The 25,805-nt window shown below is 37.5% G+C and overlaps 1 protein-coding gene across 1 annotated transcript in view; it reads left to right on the forward strand.

The window, feature by feature from the left end:
- hydin (HYDIN axonemal central pair apparatus protein) overlaps window positions 1–25,805 on the forward strand; it is a 365,478-nt gene that overhangs the window by 146,593 nt on the left and 193,080 nt on the right. The window lies entirely within an intron of this gene.

Genomic DNA, 25,805 nt, shown 5'->3' on the forward strand with positions numbered 1-25,805 from the left:
AATTTCCATATCACGTGGTCATACGTAATTTCCGTTTCAAACGCGAAAAGAATTGTATATACAGTATATAGATTGCTTCAATGGCTGATAAATGCTGCTCTTCTGAGCTGTTATGTGTATGCCATTGTTGTTTATTTATTTGCCTTTTGTATGTATTGTTACTTAAATAACCAACATTATCATAATTTCCAGGGTGCTGGTACATTACGTACAGTGTGCTGTATCAAATAACTTGGAGACTTGCATACTGTTCTGATCCAGTACATTTTGGTACATTATTACTTTTTAAAGTCCTGTCAGCTGCTTTTCAAATATATGACATTATTTTAAATCTATATTTTCAAGCTGCCTTTTAAGCTAGTTTTTCATTTATTGATCAGATGGTAAAACTCTCCCCCCGTTTTCCCACAGTTAACTCCCTCTGCCTTTATGAAGGACATGAATCTGACAACAGAACAGAAGCTTGCCAGTACTCATGAAATGTGTCCTCCGCAGATTATTGAGATGATGGACATGAGTGAAAATAGCTATTCAAAGGTATTAACTGCAGTTACAACTACTTAGTTTTGTTTTATATTTTAGTCTCTTTGATATCTTATTATATTTTTTTTACTGAAAGGTTCATCTTTCTATTGCAGTCTATTTCTAGTTGTTTTGTGCATGCCATGGCCTATTGATAGTAGAAAATTTAAGAGAATGAAATGTGTGCTGATGTGGACAAGTGAAAGTGTTACATGTCATTTACTAGTACTAGATTGTGGAAAACTTGGCAGCAGCCAAACCTACATGGGACAAGAGGCTGTCACAGGAATAAACACTGTGATGTCTGTGCCGAAGCAGATGTGAGGAGTTGTAGGAGGAAGACGGAAGTATTGATTATTGGTGTGGATGTTAATAAAAAGTAGTTAAGCATTATACGTTTGTGAACCGCTGTTTCTGATATAACAGTTTGGCGACAAGGATGGCAGAGTTTGGCTTATCTCCTCCAGACCCTGTTACATTTTCGAGCAACAAAACATACCACAACAGGCGTATCACCTGCTTCCTTAATGTTAGGTAGAGAGCTGACTCTCCCTTTGGACCATCTTTCTTTGCGTAAATCTTTACCTATGCCAACACTCTCACAGACACAGGCCCATGTTACCTCTCAACAGCTGAGTATGCAGCAGCATTTCAGTCAGGCCAAAAAATCAAAACTGCCATTGCTAAAGGAACAAGACTGGGTGCGTGTGTGGCTTCCTCGCCGTATCAACGAGATGAGACCATGTTGGTCAAATCCATTGCAGATTACTCGGCAGCTTGGACCAGCTACTTTTCTTCTGCAAGATGGTTCTTGGCATCATGCAAAGAGCCTGAAAAAAGTCACACCACCTGGTCAGCTTCATCATGGCCCAAACATGCATAGCCTGATGGCATGGGAGCCCCAAACAGTGGCTGGAAATGGACTGGCTGCTCCTCAATCGCTCCCACGGGTTTCCGCTGAGGTTTCACGTTCATTTAGGCACAGAAGACCTCCCTCCTGGCTTAAGGACCATGTTACCAACTAGGCCTTCATTTTAAAAACAGGGGAGGGGAAATGTGATGTCTGTGCAGAAGCGGATGTGGGGGATTGTAGGAGGAAAACCAAAGGATTTGTTGTTGGTGTGGATGTTAATAAAAAAAGTAGTTAAGCGTTATATCTGTGTAAGCCGCTATTTTTGATATAACACACCACAAAGAAACTCTTTAGAATTGCCAGTAAACTACATATTTATTTGAACAATAGAAAGGAACCAGAATGCATATGAAAACTCCGTAGTGAAAGTATGCTAGCCAGCAGTTAAAGTTGAGTCGTAGCAATGTGTGGATTATAAAATTCTAATTATGGTAATTCACTTAAGGAAAATGAAATGAAATAAAAAATACAGGTTCACTGCATCACATTTTTATTATCGATATAACTGTACAGCCGTGGATACAATTCTATATGCACATTTATTTATTAATTTTTTTAAACAGTAAAACCTGACAAAATGATTGTTAAAATGTCATAGTTAGCATCAGTATTTTTATTACATCTGCCTAATATTGGACATAATAAGCCATTAAAGCTTGTAGTGGAATTAAAGACTGCATCAGTATCATTTGTCGACAGCACAGAGGAACAGTGGTCAGTGCAGATGCCTGCTTAGATTTTCTCCAACTGCTGTAGTTTCCTCCTACATCCCAAAGGTGTGCAGGTTTGGTGACCTGGCAATTCTGAATTGACCCAGCATGGTGTACTGGTGATTTTGCCCTTCAGTGCACTGGACTTCCAGGATGGGATTGCTAAGCTTTGAAGCTCAAGTACCTTGCATAGCCCCTTGAAATTTATAATGGATTAAGGTAAATTTTCAGAGATAATCATTACACTTCAATTTCATTGAATTGTTTAAATTATAATCAGACTAGTCAGTTTAGTTTAAGGGCCTAAATATACTGTATCTGATATGGTTACAGTTTATGGGCTGCAGGTGAAACTTTCAAGCAGTAATCCATGACTGTCTGTTTCACTGGGGTATAAATATCAGGTGGCAACATGGAAAAGATAAAATAACACACAATTGAAATGAGAGAAAAGTGTGCTGACCTCCATAAGTTGAGAAATGACTATAAAAAATAGGCCTGAAAATGCAACACATTTCTACAATTAGGGCAATAAGTATAAAGTTCAAATCAACTGGGATTGTTACCAACTTGCCTGGAAGAGGACTCAAGTTTGGTTTTCCCTCATGCACATTGAGCAGGATAGCAAGAGATTTTAAAAAATCTTCAAGGCTCACTGCTGGAGAAATACACCATGTGGTTCAAAACTGCCATCAAACAGCACTTCTATGCTAACAGATTATTTGGAGAGCATACTAGAAAAGTGTCATTCCCTTCATTTAACCACAAACATAAGCACCTGGAGTTTGCTAAACACTAGAGGAACTTTGATTGGAGCTGTGGTCAGACGAGAAGAAAATTGAGCTTTTTGACTACAAACATTCTTTCCCAATTGTCAAATATGTGGACTTTCTGTGATGTTGTGGGGTTGTTTTTTCTCTAAAGGCCTTGGGAACCATGTAAGGGTACATGGTCATCGTGGACTCCCAAAATATCTGGAGATTTTACATTTAAATCTGGCTGTTTTACCAAGAAACTAAAACTAGGTCACCATTGGATCTTCCAACTAGACAATAATCTAAAACATATGTCCAAATCAACACAAAAATACTTGTAGGAACATAAAACAAGCTTCTGCAATGGATGTCCCCGTCTCCTAGCCTAAACCCCATTGGAAACCTATGGGGTGTGCAGAAGAGGATAGTGCTCAAGAGAGGGCCCTGGATAATCTGAGAGAGAATCTGTAAAAAGGAATGGTCTCAAGCTCCCTGCTCTATAAACTCCAACCTTATAAGATTTTATATGAGAAGACCCAGTGCCATCTTATTGAAGGTGGGGGGTTGGGGGGCTTGTACAAAGTATTAAATGCAATTATGCCAATAATCATGGCATATGTGGTTTTGTTGAAAGTAATTATTTTTTGATGAGGAATTATTTTTTCTCAGAATAAATTTACTTCAGTTTTTTCAGTAACTTTTTTCTATTGTTATTTTGTAATGCTTAAAAAAGAAATGTTAGATGAAAATAATCAAGTGTGTGCATAGCAGCATTGCTTCACTGTGAAACTCAAACACATATAACTTTTTCATGTGTTGTAACAGAATCAGCAAATATGCTTTCATAAAAATATGAAACACTCTACTGTATACTATATATTTCTTGTTTTTGCTAATGTTGTTAATATAGCTTTTTGATAAATTTTATTTAAAACCTATGCATTCTGTTTTCATTCATCATGCTATATTAAGATTCATTTCTGTCATTCCTCAGGTAGAACGTGAATGTCACTGTTTAACATTATTAAAAGGAAATACAAAATACAAATGCAAACTTTGTTCTCTCTTTTGCTAGCTGTCAACAGTGGATGTAGACCAGGCCATATTCCAGCCATTCCCTTCTGAGATCTGTTTTCAGAATTATACACCATGCGAGACATATGAATTCCCTTTGATCTTGAGGAACATTGACAAGGTGAGCAAAGACAAGAACTGTCCATTGAATGGAGTCAGTGTCTTTATGTGTGGAGTCGGTGTCTTTATGTGTGGAGTCGGTGTCTTTATGTGGGGAGTCGGTGTCTTTATGTGGATAGTTAAGATCGGGTATATGCTATGTAAAAATCAGATGCAAAAAGAGGAGGTTATCAAAAGTTTTAATTAATATGGGTTGTGTATTGATATTCAGTGTCACAGTAAGTGCATTTGGGATGAGGTTTCTGAAATTTACTGTAGCTGTTAGCCACCTATGTATAAATATTTTTTTTTGCTATGATTTTTTTTTTTCTGGTATTGTCCACGTGTCTTTCTCAGCATAAACTCTGTTATTCCCTTTCATGTGCATTCAGAATGTGAAATGATTTTTTTTTTTGTATATACTAGGGCGCCCCCTTCTCGCTTTGCTCGCCAACCCGTGTTTGGTTAATTGGATATACAATTTAAAATTTTTTTTTTCTTTGGAATTGTTTCAATTTCATTATTTGCACTTTTACTATAAAGCTTCATTAAAAACAATATTTTTTGGAGACACATTGTGACAAAACAACGTATAACTGCCCATGAGTGAATATTGTTTCTGTTTCTCTAATTTTTTCCCTGTGATTTATTGATTGTTATAGCAAAAGCTATTCTCACGGTAAACTGTAAACATTTTAATACAAATGGCATATCGCGAACTCCTTTGGTGTGTAATGTTATTCGCGGAATATATACATGATCTTTCTTTTTGCCTGTTAAAATTTGCATCGCTTCTCCGTGATCATCAATATACACCTGATCGAATTGTGTATTCTTTGAAATTCAACTTGTCGTTGCTTTAACTGTTACGGGACCACAGATTCTCGTAGCGTATGGTCCATTATTGTGTAAATTCACGTTTTTGTGCATTGAATGATGCGAATGCGAAATGACTTTGTTGTCTACTCTTTGCCTTTTATTTCTGACCTCTGTTTGTCCTGCTACTTTTTCAATTACACCTGGTTCTGATGATTAATCACCTTTTGTTTGCAGTAATGCGATCTTTTCTATCTTTTCTTTGATACTGTAGCGACTGACATGATAGTGTCACAAAAGTTTTACTTGAACAATCGCTGACTTCCTAACCCCAAACACAACTTTCTAGCACCCTCTCCAACCCCTCCTCCTCTGGGTCTCGCACCCCCTTACCGCATCAATCAATACCCCGCTATCAGTCTTCCGTGCTGTACTCCACCCTCCCTCAATCGGACCGAACAGTCACTTAAAATCAAAAAGGTCTCAACCTGTCTGGGATGCTACAATACTTTCGAATTTTACTGCTTTCATATTCTGTACCTTTCTCTGCATGTGTATTGTTTGTTTGAGCCTTTCGAATTCCACTGCTTTCATAATCTCTTATCTGCCTTTTTTTCTCTCCAACGCCTTTGGGTCTCTATTCTCCATATTGTCCTTATACGTTTTACACACCTTATACGTTTTATACTGTATGTGCTGAGAGCACAGGATATGTGTGCACTACGTGCTTTTACACGACTGAGTGTTTTTTGATGGGTGTGCTCTTATATGATATCTTTTGTAAGTTGGGCATGTCTTGCAAGAATCTCATGTTCCACATCCTCGCGAGATGGCCCTGGGACAATCTCTTGGCACCAAGTCTCATTTTTACGGTCCACGCGAGACGGTCCGTGGCAAGTCTCTTTTGTCTCGTGGGTCTTTTAAATGTCTTCCAAGAAGATCACGTATCGTCACTTTGCTTTTGCTTTCCAGGATTTTTTTTATAATAGATATAAAATGGTATATATTGTGGCGGGCAGCTGGGAGCTGTGCCCAGCCGGGATGCCTAGAAGAATCAAGAGAGGGCAGCCGCCCTGATTTGTATGGGGGCCATGGGAACTGAGCTTGGAAGCTCAACCCAATAGGGGCCCTTGCTCACCACCGGGGTGCGCCCAGAAGATTGTGAAGCCCTGGATGTCAGCACTTCTGCCACACCCGGAGGTCTTGGCGCAAGTATTACCAGGGACACTCGGAGTGTTTCCGGGTGCTCATGCGGCACTGCGACTGGGAAGTGCTGGCAGGCGCTCATTGGGAGGCACCTGGAGCACATCTGGGTGGGTATAAAATGGGCTGCCTCCCTCCATTCAATGGTTATAGTCGGGAGAGTAGAAGGACAGAGCTCGGAGGAGAGGAGTGGAGGCGGACCTGAGGAAAGGCATTGAGGAAGAAGGCCTGGACTTTTGGGGAGTATTGGGTTGTGTGCTTCACTTTATTGTAAATAATAGTTGTAAATAAACATATGTGCTGCTTTGCAACAATGTCTACCTGTCTGTGTCCGGGCTGTTCCCCACACCCCCATTACAAATTCAAGAAAAATATAACACATGTAATCTTATTACTTATTTTTCATTTAACCTCTGTTTTAGGAATTGTGTCAAGATAGCAGCCTCCAAAAGACCCATGCTGTAGATGTAGCTTTTATGACACTGAAAAAGCTCTTTAAAATGATGATTTTAAAAATGTTACAATAATGAAAGGAAAATCAAAAATAAATCAGTTTTCCCCATTATGTTCAATGAGAAAGGAAAACAGCTTTTGTTTGCTATGATGAATGCCCAACAGTTATAATATTAAACAACAGCAAATCAGGAATCTCAGATTCAAGAGCAAAAAAGAACAGGGTCAGGAACAAACTACTTTCAGTGCACAGTAGAAGTGTTTAAAATCAGTTGTTAGTACAAAAAGCAAAATAATGTAAAAAATCTGTTGCCTTTATGAGTGTTGGCTAAGGAACTCTGGTTTTGGAAGTCTGTTGGTTCAATATCTTGTTAATGCCAGAAGGGATACTACTCTGTTGGGCCCTTGAGCAAGGCTCTTAACCTGAAAATAGCTCCACAGATGCTATACAATGGCAGGGACTGCGCTCTGACCCCAAAGGTCATGCAATCAAATTAAGTTATCAAATAAATTTACATAATAAATTATATGGAAAAAAGTAAAATAGAGAATAGAAACTAATTGAAAATTATACAAATGCTAATACATGCAAAACACAGAAGTATGGCAGCATGTCTGGAGTAACAAAATGTTTAAATTAATGCCAGTTATTAAAAAGGGGTGGGGGGGGGGCACTCTTTCACAATGTCAGCCTTTTCCTCGAATTATATCCAAAAAGAGATATTTGTTCTTAGAGCCCTAATCCATATGGATGTTAATTAACTCTTATGTGGCTATCAGGTATGTGGCACCCAGTTTCAATGTTTCCTAAATAATAAATAAATATTTTCTTCAAACTGATATTCCATGTATTTGGCTCATTTTTTTTAAAGAGCATGTTAAGGGACTATTTTTTGTCGAGTACATATTGTGCTTCTTCCCCAATACATGTACATTTCACTTGTGGTATTGGATCTGCTAGACCTGGGTGCAATGCAGTTATGGAAACTGTCTGTTAGACAACAATAACATCACTTTAGAAGCATTGCTTTCAAATGCCCCAAACATAATCTCATCATACCAGTCATACCAATTATTTACATCACCTTCAACCATGAATACTGCCATCAACTCCTCCATGTGCATCCAACCTCCAACAATAAATTTCCCATTCACGTACAATCCTAATCTAATTAGACCAATCATTCTAATTTCTTTTCAAAATGGAATTGTGGTGGGACACAACAAATAAATAGCTCTGTGTATGTGGCTTCTTTCCATAAACAATCCAGTATGGCAAAGAAAATCTCAGCTCAGATGGCTTTAGACATCATTTTAGAAGAGAGAGAGGATAATAGATTGATCTGTATGAACACTTCCAGTCTGGTTTTCGTCCCCTCCACAGTACAGAAACGGAACTTTTAAAAATTACTAATGACCTCCATATGACAGCTGATTCTGGTTTAATCACTGTTCTCATCCTTCTTGATCTAAGTGCAGCCTTTGACACTATTTGTCACACTACTCTTTTTAATAGATTATCTTCGATTGGCATTACCCACACACCACTAGATTGGTTCAGATCCTACCTCTCAGGCCACATTCAGTTTGTTCAGCTTAAAACTTTCACATCCCAACCCACCACTGTTACTTCAGGTGTGCCCTAGGACTCTGTCCTGGGCCCTTCCTTTTCATTATTTACCTCCTTCCCCTTGGTAATATCTTTCGTAAATATATAACATTAGCTTCCACTGTTATGCTGATGACACCCATCTTATCTCACTTATTGATTGCATAGCTGAAATCCAATCCTGGTTTTCTTCAAATTTTCTTAAATTAAATAGTGACAAAACTGAGGTTCTCTTCATTGGTACAAAATCAACATTATCCAAAACTGATAATTTTTCATTTGTTATTGATAATTCCACTGTCTCCCCTTCCCCACAGGTCAAGAGTCTGGGTGTCATCCTTGACAGTACTTTATCTTTTCAGTCCCATATCAGTAACATCTCCCGGTCTGCATATTTCCACTTGTGTAACATTAATCGTATTCGCCCCTCCCTCACTCCCCACACCACTGCTATCCTTGTTCATAGCCTTGACACTTCTCGTCTGGATTATTGTAATTCCCTTTTCTTTGGTCTTTCTCATAAATCTCTTTATAAGCTTCAACTGGTCCAGAATTCAGCTGCCCGCATCATTACTAGGACCCTCTCTATTCACCATATCACTCCCGTCTTGCAGCAGCTTCACTGGCTTCCAGTTAAGTTCCGCATTCAATTCAAAATTCTCCTGTTAACTTTGAAGGCTATCAACAACCTTGCCCCTCCATATCTGTCCGACCTCCTCCATGTTGCCATTCCCTCCCGCACCCTTAGATCCTCTTCATCCATCCACTTGACTGTCCCCTTCGTCCGTCTTAACACTATGGGTAGCAGAGCATTCAGTTGCTGTGCTCCCCAGCTCTGGAACTCACTACCATCTGAGCTTAGAAACATTGATTCATTCTCACTTTTCAAATCTAAACTGAAAACTCATTTGTTTAAGACTGCTTTTTCTCTTTAATTACAATTGCTCTGTCTGATTTTAATTTTTATATTTTAGTTTTGTTTATAATCTGTGTTTTATGTATTGTTCGGTGTCCTTGAGTGTTTAAAAAGGCTCCTACAAATAAATAAAATGTATTATTATTATTATTATTAAGATAACGTGGTGGGAGTGCTCACTTTGGAAAAGAAGATCTGCAAGGATCATGTTTCTGTCAATTCAGAGTCTGACAATAAGTTTAAAGAATAGGATAGAACTGACTCTCAGAGAATATGGATGTCAAAAAATCGTGAAATTGAATGGTATTCTTGTCCACGGAATGAGCCACCATGCCCTGCTGCCAATGTAACAAAGATGCAACTAGGGCCAATGTGGGTGGCAGTCACGCATGTACAGTACATGACCGCATGTTTCTTTTGAACTTTTTATTCCAGACACCATCCAGAAAATCAATCTGGAATGCACTAATTTGGAGGGGAGGTGTGTTTTTGGTTAGAGGTGGAAGGAAATGGACCAAACCAATTTACATGCATACTTTGGGCTTCTTATACTTGCTGTAATAAATGGTGTGAAATCTGGGCATGATTGTTCTTGTTTTTGATTCTGTTGGAAAAGGTTTCAGCTTTCTAAGATACTCTGCTAAATTATAAGAAAGATGAAAAGTATAGAAATGTGTTCTTGTGCCTAATTCTTTTGCCATAGATTGCAGCGTTCTGTGATAATGTGCTCATTAACAAGACTCAAGAAAGTAAATTTAAGTAAAATTTCAATCACTAACTCCAAAGATTACAGTATGCAAGCTTTCAAGGCAGCTCAGGCCCCTTCATCAGCCAAAATGCAGGCCCATTGTTCAGGCAAGATGGGGCCTGAGTTGCCTCGAAAGCTTGCGTATTGTAATCTTTTTAGTTAGCCAATAAAAGGTGTCATTTTGCTTGACTTCTAATTGCATCCATTAATGGCTAACATGGTACAGCCCAATTGCTTGCTCCGAAATTCTAAGCCAAATTGGAAGAGAGTCATTCACTGCTACAATGTTGTTCCATAAAATAGTGACTCGTTTAACATTCAACATCTATGGTAATCAAAAATAGCATATCAAAAGGTATACTGATAAAGAGCTAGAGTGAAAGTATAATGGAAAATTCTTACTAGCTGCATTGGTGGTGGTTTTAGTTTAGCCACGACATTCACTCCATTGCTAACTGTAATACTCTTGCAGGAGTCATGCACATGTTACTGCAACCTAAACAGCTCATTGTTGTTCAAAACATTCTTGTTCTGTTCAGTTTCAGCAATGTGTAGAGTTTTTTGTTGCTTTTGTATTCTCAAATGCACAGAATACATATTCATACCTTTTAAATGAAAGTATATACATTGTTACATTCATATCAAACTTTTGTTAGTCCTGGAGTTATATTGGTTTTAAACTTTGTTCCTGTTATCCAAAAGAGTTTTTCACCGATTGCTTAAAATACCCAGTACATCCAAGTATTATGATTTGAGGCCAGCAAAATAAGTACATGAATTGATGTCTCTTTTTACAGGTTCCAAGGCTTGTGAAAATCGTTGAAGATGATTCGCCATATTTTAGAGTTATTAGTCCTCCAGATGTGCACAACAAGGTGGCCCCCGGAATGTCATCAACTTTCCATATTTTGTTCAATCCAGATGAAAATAAGGTTATGTATCTGTGATAAATTCAATGAAACCATTTAATTTAAATGTAACCATGACTATGGAAGATTTTTGTTTGGAAGAGGAGAACGTTTTGTTCTTGACAGATTAACATGACACAAGTTTTATTTTTGATAAAAGGTGGCTTAGCTAGAAAAGCAAACACTCTTTCAGAATCTGATTTGCTTCAATTCATTCCTCTGTAGTGGATTCACTTTGTTTATGTTAGTAATTATGATTTGGTATTTACTGACGGCTAAAATAAAGATATTGGTCAATACACCTAAGCACATGATGTTAATGAAATGTTGATATTTAGTAATAGGTATAAAATGTTAATTTCAAAATTTCAATCTATTTATATGTGAGAAAATGCATCAAATATTTAGAAATTTTTGCATGTATCATTAACTATTATTGCCTTTTGGACAACTAATGCTCTATTAAAATGGTAAAATAACCTTTTTAAGCAGAATTCAAAATGTGTCCAAACAAAAAATGTTCTGCAGACTACAGTCTTTCAAGTGGATTCCCAAAGTGACTTCAAATTGTAAACTCATATTCTTTCCATTAATTTTAATATTTTTTAAATACAACTAGATGTAAAAAATACTTGGGAACGTTTATCCCCATATATAAGAAACATTCTTTCATCAGAGTTTTATATGCTGTTAGTGTATAAGGTGTAAAATCATAATATTTGAGTTTTCATTTTTGGTACATATACATTCAATTATGAGCATTCGCTCTTTAAGAGAAAATTGTCACTAAGAATTAAATGAACAGAATTCAGCTGCCAAGAAGACAACTTCAGTCATGAACTTGATGGGGCCTTTAATTGACCACAGGTCTCTGAAATTTTAAAGTAGCAGTATTCTCCATTAATATTTGTTTATACTCAGAATAAAACCAACCACCCAAGTCTGTTTGTTTAATTAGTTATTAAAGGTTATTTCTATAGTATATTTGAGCAGCTTTCTAAATTATATTAACTTTGATAAATAATCCGGGGTGGGGTGAGTTTTGGGTGGTCGCCTGTGGAGGCTTTTTTTTTTCCTTCAAAATTTGAATATGAAAATGTCAGTCAGTCAGTCATAGCCCACCACAGGGCAAATATGAAAATGTCTTCTCCTTTTTTGTTGCTTTACTATTTGTTTGACATCAATAAAAATTGATTACAAAAAATATTTAACTTTGATAGATAACATTCTTATGTTAGTGGGCTTTCTTATGCAGCATAGAGGATATTAGTCAGACATGTGAGAGACAGCACAGCAGAGTTGTGATTGCACATTACTGTGCCTAAAAATATGACTTAATTTGGCACATTTGAGAGAGAGAAAGTGTGCTCAGGTTGCCTGTACAAGTGTCAGCAAAAAGAAGTAGTGGCAGCATACTCATACCGTTGACATTTACTGTGTGTGCAACATGATTGCTGCCATGCGTCTTGTTTTGAATGAACCACCTTCTAATTGTCTGCCATTTGCAATTCTCTCACTCACTTGTGATTAAGGGAAACACACAATTAAAAGCACTCATAATGCAATATTAAATGTTCTAATAAACGTATTTGGCAGATACATAAATTATGGTAGAATTTCAAGCCTTTATATATAATGTGGTGTTATATCTTCTAAACATAAATCTGTGAATGACCAATGCAAATGATTTGTGACTGTGTGCTCGTAACATTCAGGAGCTTGTCCAGGCAACATAAAGCTCTTGGGTCACAGGTTAGGAATATCTGTTAACAGTTAAATGGCTGTGGGTAATGGCAGTATTCATCAAATGAAATTTGAAATAAAAATTTGAATTGTGGTCTTTGCTTTTGAAGTGTTAATTAATATACAGTGGGGAAAATAAGTATTGAATGCGTCAACGTTTTTCTCAGTAAATATATTTCTAATGGGGTTATTGACATGAAATTTTCACCAGATGTCTGTAGCAACCCAAGTAATCCACACATACAAAGACATCAAAACAAATAAGTTCATAAATTAAGTCTTGTGTAATATAGTGCAATAACATGTTAATATAGTGCAATTACACGTTAATATAGTGCAGTTACACGTTAGAAATAGAAAAGTTGACGTGTTTAATACTTATTTTATTTTTCCCACTGTATTAGATATATTTATCACTAAACTATTTGTAAAAAGACCTAATGTAAGCTTTAGTTTCAAGTGACACTTCTGATATAATTAAGATTTTGTCTGTTTTTTATTTTTTTGTGCCTATTTCAATAAACCACCACTTGTTTTTTTTAGGACTACTCTCATCTACTGGTGTTCATGACTGAACGAGAAAAGTTTGTGGTTCCTATAAAGACCATTGGGGCTCGTGCTATTTTGGATTTCCCAGACCATCTTAACTTTTCCGACTGCCCTGTAAAGTATTTATCTCAGAAGACCCTACTGGTGCGCAACATTGGGAACCGTGATGCCAAGTTCACCTTAAATGTCAATAGGTAGACATGTCATACATAATATGTCTTCTGACTAGAAGGGTGCTTTTGAGCAGACAGCAATCCCAGAATGACACTCAGATGCTATAAAATTTCAAAGCAGTGAGGTTTATTGAACGGGAAAAAGTCTTTTAAAGAAGGTGGAAATACACACAAAACAAACACTAATGTACTCAAGGACCTGAATATACACTATAGTCCTGTACCTGGCTATTTTCCTTCTCCTTTATTGCCTGAGCCCTCCCCTCTACTCTGTTCTCAGTTACAAGCTGGTTTTCCAGAATCAGGTCTTTTTAAGGGATAACTTTGGAGTATTTCCAGTGTATTATCCAACCTCTTGAGAAGAACTTCTTCCATCCATCCATTATCCAACCCGCTATATCCTAACTACAGGGTCACAGGGGACTGCTGGAGCCAATCCTAGCCAACACAGGGCGCAAGGCAGGAAACAAACTTAGGAAGGGCGCCAGCCCACCGCAGGGAGAACTTCTTCCTCATCCAAAACCTTTTTATAGGAGTGCAGCTCCATGTCAGCAGCCCCCCTTTGGTAGCCCCAGGTGCCATTCCCTCTCCTGACAAGCCCTGGATAGAAACTCATGGACATGGCCAAAAATTCTCTCAGGACAAACATTCCTTTATCTGATGTGCTCTCAAACACCTTATAGTACTGACCAGGGAGTGCTCCAAACAACCTCCCTATTGTGAGGTTGGCATCCATTTGAGGAAATGACCCAAACACCTCCCCAGTCAGGATGACTAGCTCTGTGATGAAGATATGGTCCAACATATGGAGTTCCTTTACAGTATAGCACTGGAAAATTATTTTTGCATGCAGCAGTAAATAATTCAAAAGTTACAAAAAACGTGGACAGTTTGAGATGTGACCATGAAGCACTAATGTACAATGTGTTAATAAAAGTTACTTAAAATAGTTATGCATAACACAAATGAGACATTAAAATAAATATTGTGTATTGTGTTTTTAGGTTTGTGAACATATAATGTATAAAGCACCTACTGTGATTGCAGTATCTTTATCTTTCAGTTCACATGAAACACTTTCGCTCCAGTTTTTTGAAATTATTTTTACTTTTCAAGGAAATTTGTAAGGAACATTCAGTCTTTGCTGAGACCTCGAATGGAGTGTGCTGCACAAATTTTTAAAACTAAAAAGCATTTGTGAATTTGCTAACTCATCTGTGCGACTTCAATTATAGACTAGTTTTTTGTTTAAGATTTACCTTGAGAGGGGTTATTGTATATCTTATATACAAGTTGTTTATACAGCTTGTATATTTTGCATATTTTCTTCTTTTACTCATTTGAAAGTCAAATATGCAGCTTGTGTATTTTGTATATTTTCTTCTTCTACTCAATCAACAGCCACTCCTGATATATTGAAGTGTTCACATTTTATCAAGTTGTTATTTAAACATTACAGTATTTTAATTCAAAGAACCTGGATCATTAAATAATACACATTTATTTGTATTATTGTATATTACGTCTCAAGTTATTTTGTAAAGGTGGTAATATGGTTCACACATAATATAGTAGTTGGAGCTAAATTAAATCAAATAGTTCTAAACATTTTTGCTTCAAAACTGGACTTACTGAAAACAAAGGAAATGAAGTTGACATCTGAATTAAAAATAAAGCAATATATAAAGTCTGCAGCTTAAAAAACAGATACTCAAGTGGATTGATGTTACTATAGCATAGTATAAAAACTGCATTTATGTAAGTTGTAACTGTAGAGTGCCCATCCACATTCCTTTGCATCTGTCCCGTCTGGGAATAATGCTAGTTAGAACCTCAAATACCTGCAAAATGCTTTTGAAATGAAATGGTCCCTCCCAAGGGGAAAACAAATTATCAAATGAAATTATAAGAAGAAAGAAAATCTGCTGTCTCCTGACTATATGATGGGCTGTTTTCTAACATCCAGAAACAACCTGAAGCACCTCTCTCTTCTTATTGTCTGTGGCTTTCTCTTTGTCCTGGCCTCTACGTACCTGCTAGTAAACGTCTGCCAATTCTAACGACTGTATTACTGACAAGAATGGCCTTTACACCTTCTTGTGTTAAATCCATGCTATTACTTGAACTTTACCCTCAGAATAACATGAACAACCAGATGATAGACCCCTCTTGCAGCCTCTGGTGCATAATAGACACTGTACTCACAGCTGAAGGCATAGTAGGAGGCAACCTGCAGTGAGATCCTGCAATAGTCAAACTGTTTAAACATATTATGTAAAGGAACTTTACAAACTGTTGATTTGTCTTTCTCTCTTTGGTCTGCATAAAGAGTACTTTCCCTTGATCTAATTCTTTGCAGAGTACACTCACACAGGCATCAGTTTACAGTCACTAAATAACCTAGCATGTATGTATTTGGAATATGGCGAGCCACTATAAAAGTCAGCATGTAACGCTTGAATTCTGGAGGAATCACATAGCAGTGCTATTACCTATTGTGTTGTGCTGGTTTAATTTTTTATGCAAAATATTTCTGTCTAAATAAAAATACTGAAATGCTCACTCCTGAAAATGCTGCTCATACTTAGGTTTCATATGTTGTTGACAAGCAAATGAACAGCTTCAAGTAATGAAGGATTGTCCTTTTCTGCATTTTGTTTCTCAATTCTAGCCCTTTCTCTGTCAGCCCAAAAATTAGTAATTTAGGAATCGGAGAGAGTATGCAGGTGGCGGTGGATTTCTTTCCTGAGGTGAATGGGGATCACAGTGGAGAGCTGGTTTTACACTATGATACAGGTATATATTATCCTTTTGTACTGATAATATGTTTTAATGCACGATTGTGTTGCTTCCGAAAATCCCATGTTCCTAATTTCAAAAATACAGCACACTTGTATTTAACTGTATTACTGAAATAAAAAGAGGAGCGCTGCACTACAGTAACAGTCTGTAATATTTACTGTATAGCGGGTAGTGATTTGAAGATGTTAGAATATCAAGCATCAATTCTCATTCTAGGTATACAGTGGCTTTAAACATTTATATACCCTTATGGTAATTTCAGCTTTTGTGGATGTAAAAGCAGAAACTAAGGCAAATAATTTTACGTTTTTTACTTATCAGTAAAATCTTATAAAATAATTAACAGCGTTTAATGTAAAATTTATCTTTCATCATATTATTTGTATATTATACAACCACCTCCTCTCCTCCATTTGTATTCTGTTTTTAATTTTAATGAATATGCAATATATTAGATTAATTTAATGTCACATAATTCAGTGCTTGTTATTAGTGGGGTAAAAAAGCTAAAAATACATGAAGTGAGTAGTGTTTAAATCTCACACACAAATTACTTTTAATTTACAATTACTAAGAAATGAGAAACACTGTTTTTCATGCATTTTCATTTGTCTTGTTTGTTATTTAGGTGAAGACATATATATTAGCCTGTATGGGGCAGCATCAGATTTGAATGTTCGACTAAGTAAAAACACTGTCATAATTGAGAAGACCTATCTGTCAATGATAAGTCAGCGCTCTGTCACCATTAGTAATAGGAGTGATGTAATAGTTCGTTACCAATGGATGGCTTTTGCCACACCACAAGATGAAGAACAACTGAAGTACAGGTCTGTAATATTTTTGATTCTATAGTGTTCCCTCCTGCCTTCCGCAAGAAAATACTGCAATATATTCAGTCTCCTCTTGGTAAACCTAATATGTTCTTCACAACTATTTATGGATCTCAATGGCTTATTTTTCATCAAGCTGCAGTTGTTAAAAAGTCTATGCTATAATTATTATAGTTTTACATTTAGCTGATTTCAATACAAACAAGTCAGATATTAACTTAATCATTTTTTTCTTATATAGTCCAATGTATAGATTTCTATCAATCAATCACAATTTAATTGTGTAGCATCATTGACCCTTTAGGTTCCAGGGTAAGCTTTTGTTGAAGTGTAAAAAACATTAATAATAATTAATCACTTCATACACATGCAGCCTTTGTCGATTTTCTTAAAGTGTTCGACTCAGTTGATCAAGTTGCCCTGTGGGACAACCTGAGGGTTCGCAGGATCCCCTTGAAGTTGCTGGATATAATGGCCGCTCTGTACACTTGTACTGTGAGTGCTGTGCAGAGTGGAGGCTCCCAGTTGTTTCTGGGGTTCATCAGGGGTGTGTTCTTACTCCTACTTTGTTCAGTACTTGTATGGACTGGGTGTTGGGCAAGGTCGTGGGGTCCAGTGGCTATGGAGCATCTGTTGGTGAAGAAAGATTCACGGATCTTGACTTTGCTGACGATGCTGTGATCTTCGCGGAGTCAATGGAGGCTCTGATTGGGGCGCTCGAGAGACTGAGCGAGGAGTCTTGAGTGTTTGGGCTTGCGAGGTTCCTGGATAAAAACCAAGATCCAGGCCTTTAATGACCTCTTGGGCACAGCCATTAGCAGTGTGTCTGTTTGTGGTGAGAGTGTCGACCTTGTCGAGAAGTTTACTTACCTTGGCAGTGACGTTCATGTCTCTGTTGACTCTTCCTATGAAGTCAGTAAATGGATTGGGAGAGCATGAGGGGTCATGAGGTTGCTGGAAAGGGATGTGTGGTGCTCCCGATATCTATGCAAAAGGACGAAGGGTCAAGTCTTCAGAGTCCTGGTGCTTCCTGTCTTGCTATATTGTTGCGAGACATGGACGCTATCCAGTGACCTGAGACGAAGTCTGGACTCCTTTGGTACTGTGTCTCTATGGAAAATCCTTGGGTACCTTTGGTTTTACTTTGTGTCAAATGAGCGGTTGCTCATGGAGTCCCGAATGAGGCACATTACCAGCATTGTGAGGGAGTGTCAGTTACGGCACTACGGCTATGTGGCGCATTTCCCAGAGGGTGATCCAGCTCATAAGATCTTCATTGTTGGGGACCCGAGTGGCTGGACCAGGCCACTAAACACCTGGCTGTGGCAGATAGAGGGTCACTTCCGGAGGGTGGGACTGGACCGCGTGTCTACCTGGGGAGTTGCCAACTGGGATCCCGAATTGTTTCGTCGTGTAGTGGGTGCGGCAACGCACTGTACCAGTACATGCTCCCCGACTTGACTTGACTTCATACACATGGACATCGTTATTTGGGGGGACAAAAACCAGCCATTGTGCCAGCACAATAATGAAATATAGACGTACTCACTAAAGTCATGCCTCGGATATTTAAGACATTTTACACACAACATATATGTCGAAATTGTAACTTTATTGAAGGACACTGTAGGTGATATAATTGACCTGAAAGAGACATATTCCCTTATGTCAGTATTACCAGGAATATCAACAGTAGCAAATAAATTTTACAACAATAACTTTTACTGCAGAGTACAGCTAAGAAACCACTTGAGCAACATAAAATATAAGACTGCACATGAATCATCTGATACAGTTCTTGAAAAACAGCACAAGCAGGAACTTTGCTGAATGGTGGTCAGGTAACCCACCCCAGCCTACAGATACCTAATCAACCAGGCTGGAGCACACTCACCCTGCTAGCATTTGTAATGTGGACCTGGGGCCAATTCATGAAATCCGTTCATATAAACTACGTGCCATGACTATTGATTTTTTTTTCTTGTTCCAAGCTCTTTGATAAATATTAAAAATCGGCATAATCACACATATTTTTTTTAAATCAGGAAAATACTTTTTTCAACGTTTAAGTTTAATTTGGTAGTGTTTTTACTAGGGCTGTCAAAGTTAACGCGTTAATAACGCCATTGAAAAAATAAGTGCCGTTGACGCAGGTACTTTTTGACCCTACGAAAGTCCCGTAGTTCAAGCTGAGCCTGCAAACTGAATGCATGTCACTCTAGCCAAGTTATTTCTCGTAGAAGTCACTCCATATTCCTAATTGTTGAACGATTGAAAAAGGTGCATTAAATGGGAACTTCAGTTTCAAAACTTGCCCGACGGCTCACTCGATAAAATTACGGTTGTGTTTAGTTACTGTCAAGCCGAGTTTAGTTATCACCGGAGTACAAGCAGCCTACAATATCACATGCAAGTCAAGCATTCATTTTACACTAATAGCATTAGCACGGGTATTATGCGGCAGACCACGCTTGACAGTGTTTGGCACAAACCAAAGGACGTGTCAACCTTCAGCAAATTAACGGTAGCAATTGCTAAATGGATAGCCACAGCATACAGGCCAATTAACATAGTGTAGGACGAAGGTCTGTGCGACATAATTCGGATCGAGTCCAACGACCCAACTTATGAATTACCCCCAAGAGCCACAGTCGTAACTAGTATAAACGAGCTGTATTATTCAGAGAGGGTAAAACTAGCTAAGGAGTTGGAGATCCCGGAGACGGTCGACCTTACTGATGACTACTGGACATCACTTAGAAATCATACCTACCTTGGGTTACAACCCATTATATCGACGAACAGTGGAAACTGCATTCACATGCTTTGACGGTCATGAAAACATCGGAGAGACATCATGCCGAAACTCGTGTCAAACATTTTATGGATGTAGCAAAGCAGTGGAACGTTGAGAATAAAGTAAGCGCACTCAGTACAGATAGTGCACAAAATTTAATTTCAGCGGTGAAACAGCTGCCTTTCGAACACTTGCCATGCATCGCGCACAGCATTCAACGTTCTGTCACAGTGTCACTGAAAATAGTGCATTTGAAGGCGTACTTTCCAAATGCCGAAAGGTGGTGGGGCACTTCAAGCACTGTCCATCAAATACTGCAGAACCTGAGAAACAGCAAGTCGCGCATGGCATGAAGACTGAGACACTCTTACAAGATGTGCCGACTAGATGGAACTCCACTCTGAAAATGGTGAAGCGTGTGCGAAGAAACGAACAACCACTAAGAGATGCACTAGCCCTACATAAAACTAACGTGGTCATGCCAACAATTGCTGAGCTGGAGAAACTTCAGAAGCTGAAGGCATTGAGCCCTGCAGGTAAAACACACGGGTTTTTTTTTTTTATCTTCTAGCAGTCTCGCACGCTGCCATTGAAAAATGTGCATCTCCGTCGGTCATTAAATACACATAGTGGGAGTGTGGAGTCTCTTACTTTAGCGGCAAGATCTTTTTTAATACTGCTGGATATTTGACCAATCCTTTAGCATAAGTCGGATTGATATTTATGCCATTTTAATGTAGTAAATATGAGTCGGCCAAAATGTGTGAAGGGATGTTCGTCTTTTGCGATACAGTACGCAGTGTTTACTTTGATTTTAAGAACCTCCTCATTAACTTTTATTTTTTGTGTGTCATTAGCAGCGGTCACAAATGATGACATGCCATGTGGTTTTTTTATTTACTTTGTTTTCTGAAAGGCTATGCTTATACGTTATTCCATTTTAAAATCGGGTTTCCAGTAATGTACGGCTTTGTGCCTGCCAACATTTCTCCCGATGCTTATCAGTACAGTACCTGCAAAACATTGGATTGATCATAAAAAAGACTGGGGAATCTTTTAGTTACTGTGCGTTAAACTGGTGCGTTTTTTGTGTCAGATAATGAGACATTTATTGGCAGGGGCCGCCACCTCACATGACGCAACAGTAGTAGCGTGGAATTGGGAGGGGGGCTTGCCATCCTCAACTCGTTGCCTATGCTGTCCTGTGAATGTTGTGATATTACATTACAGTACATCCACAAAGAATGTTTTTTAATTGCAAATTCGGTTAAAAAAAATGTCACACTGTGCAGACCTAATGAAGTCCAGTTATAGTTAAGTATGACTACCTCTATGTAATCCTCAAGTCTATCTTACAGCTGTTTTGGTATTTTTTTATGTACAGTATGAGTGAATACAAATGCATACAAGGCCCTCACAATTTAATTGATATTGAATTGATTTTGGGAGATACTTTACTGAACTCCTTGGAGGAGAGAACTTTGTTTCATGTTCAGTGGTGCTGCCCACTTATGCCATCTGTCTCGGGTGATGGAGAGTTCAGAGGATGACCCAGCCTATATAATGAAGTTCAAGCAAACCTTCACCATCTTCTGTTTTACAATATAAGCCCAATTGTTTGTTTTCTATGTTCAGCATCACACAGCCCTAGAGTATGAGTGAATAAAGCCTCCTCACATTTGAAGTTTTGTCTTTTTTTCCTCTTCTTCCAGTTACCTGAATACGTGAAGTACATTTATATGCCATTATATTGTGTCCATTCTTCTTAATATGGCTTGATTGTGCTTAAAAATATTTGTGGTAAAATTTCAACATTAAAAAAGAATAAATTTGAGATTAATCACGATTAATTACACAAAGTCATGCAATTAATCGCGATTAAACTTTTTGATCGCATGACAGCACTAGTTTTTACGTTTTCCATTAGATAGTACTCGCAACAACCATACAGAATGTTATGCGTAGTGATCATGAGGCATAAGAAGTTAAAATGAATGTGAAAGACACCATAACAGCAAAATAGAGGACATGATTATATTTTAGGGTGTGTCATGCAATTGGCAATATTTCCGTGGCATTCTGTGCTTCTTTTTTCCACTGTTTGCTTATCTTGTATCTCCCATTGTTCTTAGGATTTTGACATCTTGTTGGGTATGAACATGCATGTTGCCATGTTGGCCATTTTCTCCTACAGAAGGAGACCTGGCTCAAATCATCAGCTATTCTGATCATGTTAGAAAACCCAAACTCTGTTTTTTCCTAGCAGCATGGTGCTGTTTTTGTTTGTGTGCACATTTACACTTTGTTTTTTGACTGATGCTTAGCAGATGTTTTAAAAAGATTAACCATTTATTTTTAATATACTGTAAACGAAAACATGTTTGTCTAATTATTTATTCAATGAAGTATATTTTTCTCTGTGACACTGGATTAATCCTAATGGCTTTTTCAAAACCTTATGGAAAATATCTCTATCAGGTACACCAATTTTGAGTAAACATTTTTAAATAAGGTTAAAAGAACACATTTGCTTAGAGTTGCTACTTCAACTCTTACTAATAGTTCATTGCTTGACAGTAAGTATACTCCTTAATCTGCTTTTATTTAATACTAGTTGTGTAAGCCCGTGCTGTAAAAAGCCAGGGCTCCTAGAAACTATTGCAATTGTCAGAAAAAAAAATTGAAATGAAGAGTCGGCGGTTTCGTTTTGCGGACATGCTCGCCCCCTTTGTCTATCAGCGGCTAAGCAAGTTTCTCTCTTGTTTGTCCTTCCTTGGCAATGGAGACGCTTTCTTTCAGCTTCATGCTGTAGCCTTGTACTTCTCTCTTCTTCTGACTCATTAACTTGGGGCCTCCTTGCCAGTTCTTTGAGCTTCATGCTGTAGCCTCGCACTTCAGGGCCGGACAGACTGATGATACACATACTTTTATGCTTAGACATTTATATATAAGGTCAAGCCATGCAATGCTTTGTGAATAAAGTGCAAAAGTAAAGTTTTTTTTTTTTTGGAAAAATACATTCAATCAATTGTGTAAGTAATCCATGAAAAAATAACTGCTTCAACCATGCAAGAAACCTCAAGGGATACCCTGAACAAAGCTGAGGCCATGATATTTGCTGCAAAAGCAAAAAGTGCAAAAAAGTGAATCTCTGTTTATGTGTTTGAGGCTTGATTGTTTTTGGGTTGTTCTTCAAACTACCTTAACAATGTATGTAATATTCACTCTAAAATGTTACTGTATATAAAGTAAAACTTAAGGTTTCATTTGATTGGTATGCAAAAGGAAACATGTACAGTATGAAATAAACATAACTAAATTGTTTTGAGCTACACTAAGGACATGGTTCAGTTAGACGCACAGTACTTGAAACCACACTGTCAGACAAAATTTACAGTAATGGCTTACTTTTTCTGCCTTAAGTGGCCGTCAAAGTATTGGGGTGGCTAGCACTCTTCCCACCAATGTAAAACCATTAAACACTTCTTTTTTCACTTTATGTACCTATGTCTCAATTGTCTGTATTCTTGTTTTCTGCTACTTGAACAGTTGACCTGTTAACCTAACTAGTTCAGATTTACATTCAGTCTGAAGCACTTTTGTGGACATTTCTGTACTCTGTTGCAAGGTCAGAATTGCTCTCCAGAAGTCCAGCCATCCCCCTAGATCTGTGCCTACTCCCCCCATGTGTCCTTGTAGTCCTTATTCACAGGTCATATTTAAACGGATAGTCAACACCCAAGAAGTCAGTCCAACATGACCTACATCATGGACTTATATTTGGTGCCATAGATCTAACTGATCTTTCTTTTTCCTAACAGCTAGAGTCTTATTATATGGCACCATAAAGCCTGTCCTTTTGTAATATTGAAAGCTTAAGTATACGTTCTGTTCTTTTTCAATCATTTTATCCTAATTTAATAGACATTCTCTAATTAAATGTAGCAGGTAAAAATTATAACCACCGATTTGAAAGGGCATTGCATAATCTCACATAGATTATTGGTTTTTGTTGCTTATAGATCCTCATTAGATCTGCAACAGCAGGAAGAGATTGAGATGGAGCTCTTTTTAGAAGAATGCAATGCAGATCCCTCAATAAGAGAGAAAATCTCCATCCTGCATCGAAGTTTCCAGCATCGTCTAAGAATGCTACAGGATGAGAATATTGCCTTTGTGGATGATGTTTTCTCCCTTCAACCTGCAGTATGTAGCCATAAGACTTATAAATCTAAAAAAATACAATACTTGCTTAAAAACAGACAACATTATTCTGGCTATGTTTTTACACAGTTTGACTTTTTTATTGTAATGTACATGACTGTTGAAAGAGTAATTAGATGCAGAATAAGTGTCAAGAAACACCATCTTCTAACCAGCACATCTCTGGTTTAGTTGCACTGAAATATTTTGTAATATCCATTTAAGTACAAGTTTTCAACAGTTGTCCACTTGTTTAAAATAAAAGCCTAATCGGGTAAATAACATATTATGACAATAATGATACATTAATAGGTAAACAATTATAATAATTAAAGTTTTACATTTTTTTCTTGGAAGCCTTTTGAACATTCTTATGCAAGACTGCATAGTGAAACAATTGTGCAAGACTCTTAAGTACACACACAATTTGAACTGAGAAGAATCATGTGGTATTTTGTTATGTCTTTTGTTATAGTACACTAAATAAACTAAGCTGTGCTAAAAGTATTCGCCTGATTAGCCTATATGTTATGACTAGTAGACTATGTTATGCTAAGATACCAGATACTTATAGTCTAGCTGCTGGGCAGTGTTTCTCAGCATTTCTTTGAAGATCTCTTGATAATATATCTGGAAGAAATATCATACAGTGGATGCTTCAATTGCCACAACTCAATCAATTTGTCCTCCATCTCATGGATCCACAAATGTTTTGTAGTCGTGTTTTATGATTTGTTCATTGGAACTGAAATGCAGGATCAGTTTATATGATCTCTAAAGCAAACAGTACATTTTTCTTGGACATGTCAAAAACCATCAGGAGCACATAAGGTTACTCAGCATCAAAACATTTTTCATATTTTGCCAGGAGAGACACTGTGACCTTCAACAAATTTCTCACAGTCTTGTCTCTATTTGAAGAACCACCTGGAAGCTCACAACTCAAGCTAAAATATCACAGTGTATGCCTTCTCTTATGATTACAACTGGTGATCCATGTTTTCTCTTTGAGAAATGAATGGGTTAGTTTTAAAGGCACACAGTTGTCCACACATGTTTTGACAAAGGTGGTAAAGATTGCTGAATACTCATCCAGATCTGATGAGGAATCTCTATAAACATTTTCTCGCTAATGTTTTATTTAAGACAAATGTTTGCCTAAAATTGTGATGTAATTTAATTTCTGATTTTCATTCATTTAGTTCTGATTAACATATTCAAACCACAACATCCCCACGGGTCCTTTAGTTAACCAAAAGGACAGCATGAGTATACAGCCACAAATACATCATGAATTCCCAATTTGTGCGTATTCCTCTATGTACATCATAGGAAATGCTTCGTCATCCTTATTTTTCCAGGCAGTAGTTAGCAAGCTTTGCCTACATTGTGTCTCTGAGGAAGTTTCATGTTTCCTACACTTTTACCTGATTTTAAATTCAATAAACGTCAATTTCTTTAAACAAAGAAGACGAAGAGAAAATTTTGAAAGCATATAAAGTGGAGGGTTAGACCATGGAAAGAGGGATCAGGTCTACATCTATGGGAAGCCAACAGCCTTTCTCTGTTGCCTGACAGTGAGAATGTGCAATTGATGCAATGCTCCCCTAAGGTGAAATGATCCTCTTTACTTGTGAGTAAACCTGTTTTATTTTTTGATTTCAGGAAGGTGAAATCTGGCCAAACTCTACCGTGGAAATTAATATTTTTTTCAAACCAAAAGAAGAAAAGGTTTACCAGCAAAATATCTATTGTGATATTACAGGTATACTATAAAAGCATTAGTAAAGCTGTTGTTTACTTTATGAAACAGTGTTTTCTTCTAATACAAAACTTCATAAGCAGATCTCATTGTGTTTTTTGCAGGTCGAGAATCTCGACTTCTGCTCAGAATTAAAGGGGAGGGCATTGGACCAAAGCTCACTTTCAGTTTTGATGAGGTGGATGTGGGACATATGTTTATTGGATCCATGCACACT

The sequence above is a fragment of the Erpetoichthys calabaricus genome, chromosome 9 (genome assembly GCF_900747795.2).
Source record: "Erpetoichthys calabaricus chromosome 9, fErpCal1.3, whole genome shotgun sequence".
Classification (NCBI taxonomy): Eukaryota; Metazoa; Chordata; class Cladistia; order Polypteriformes; family Polypteridae; genus Erpetoichthys; species Erpetoichthys calabaricus.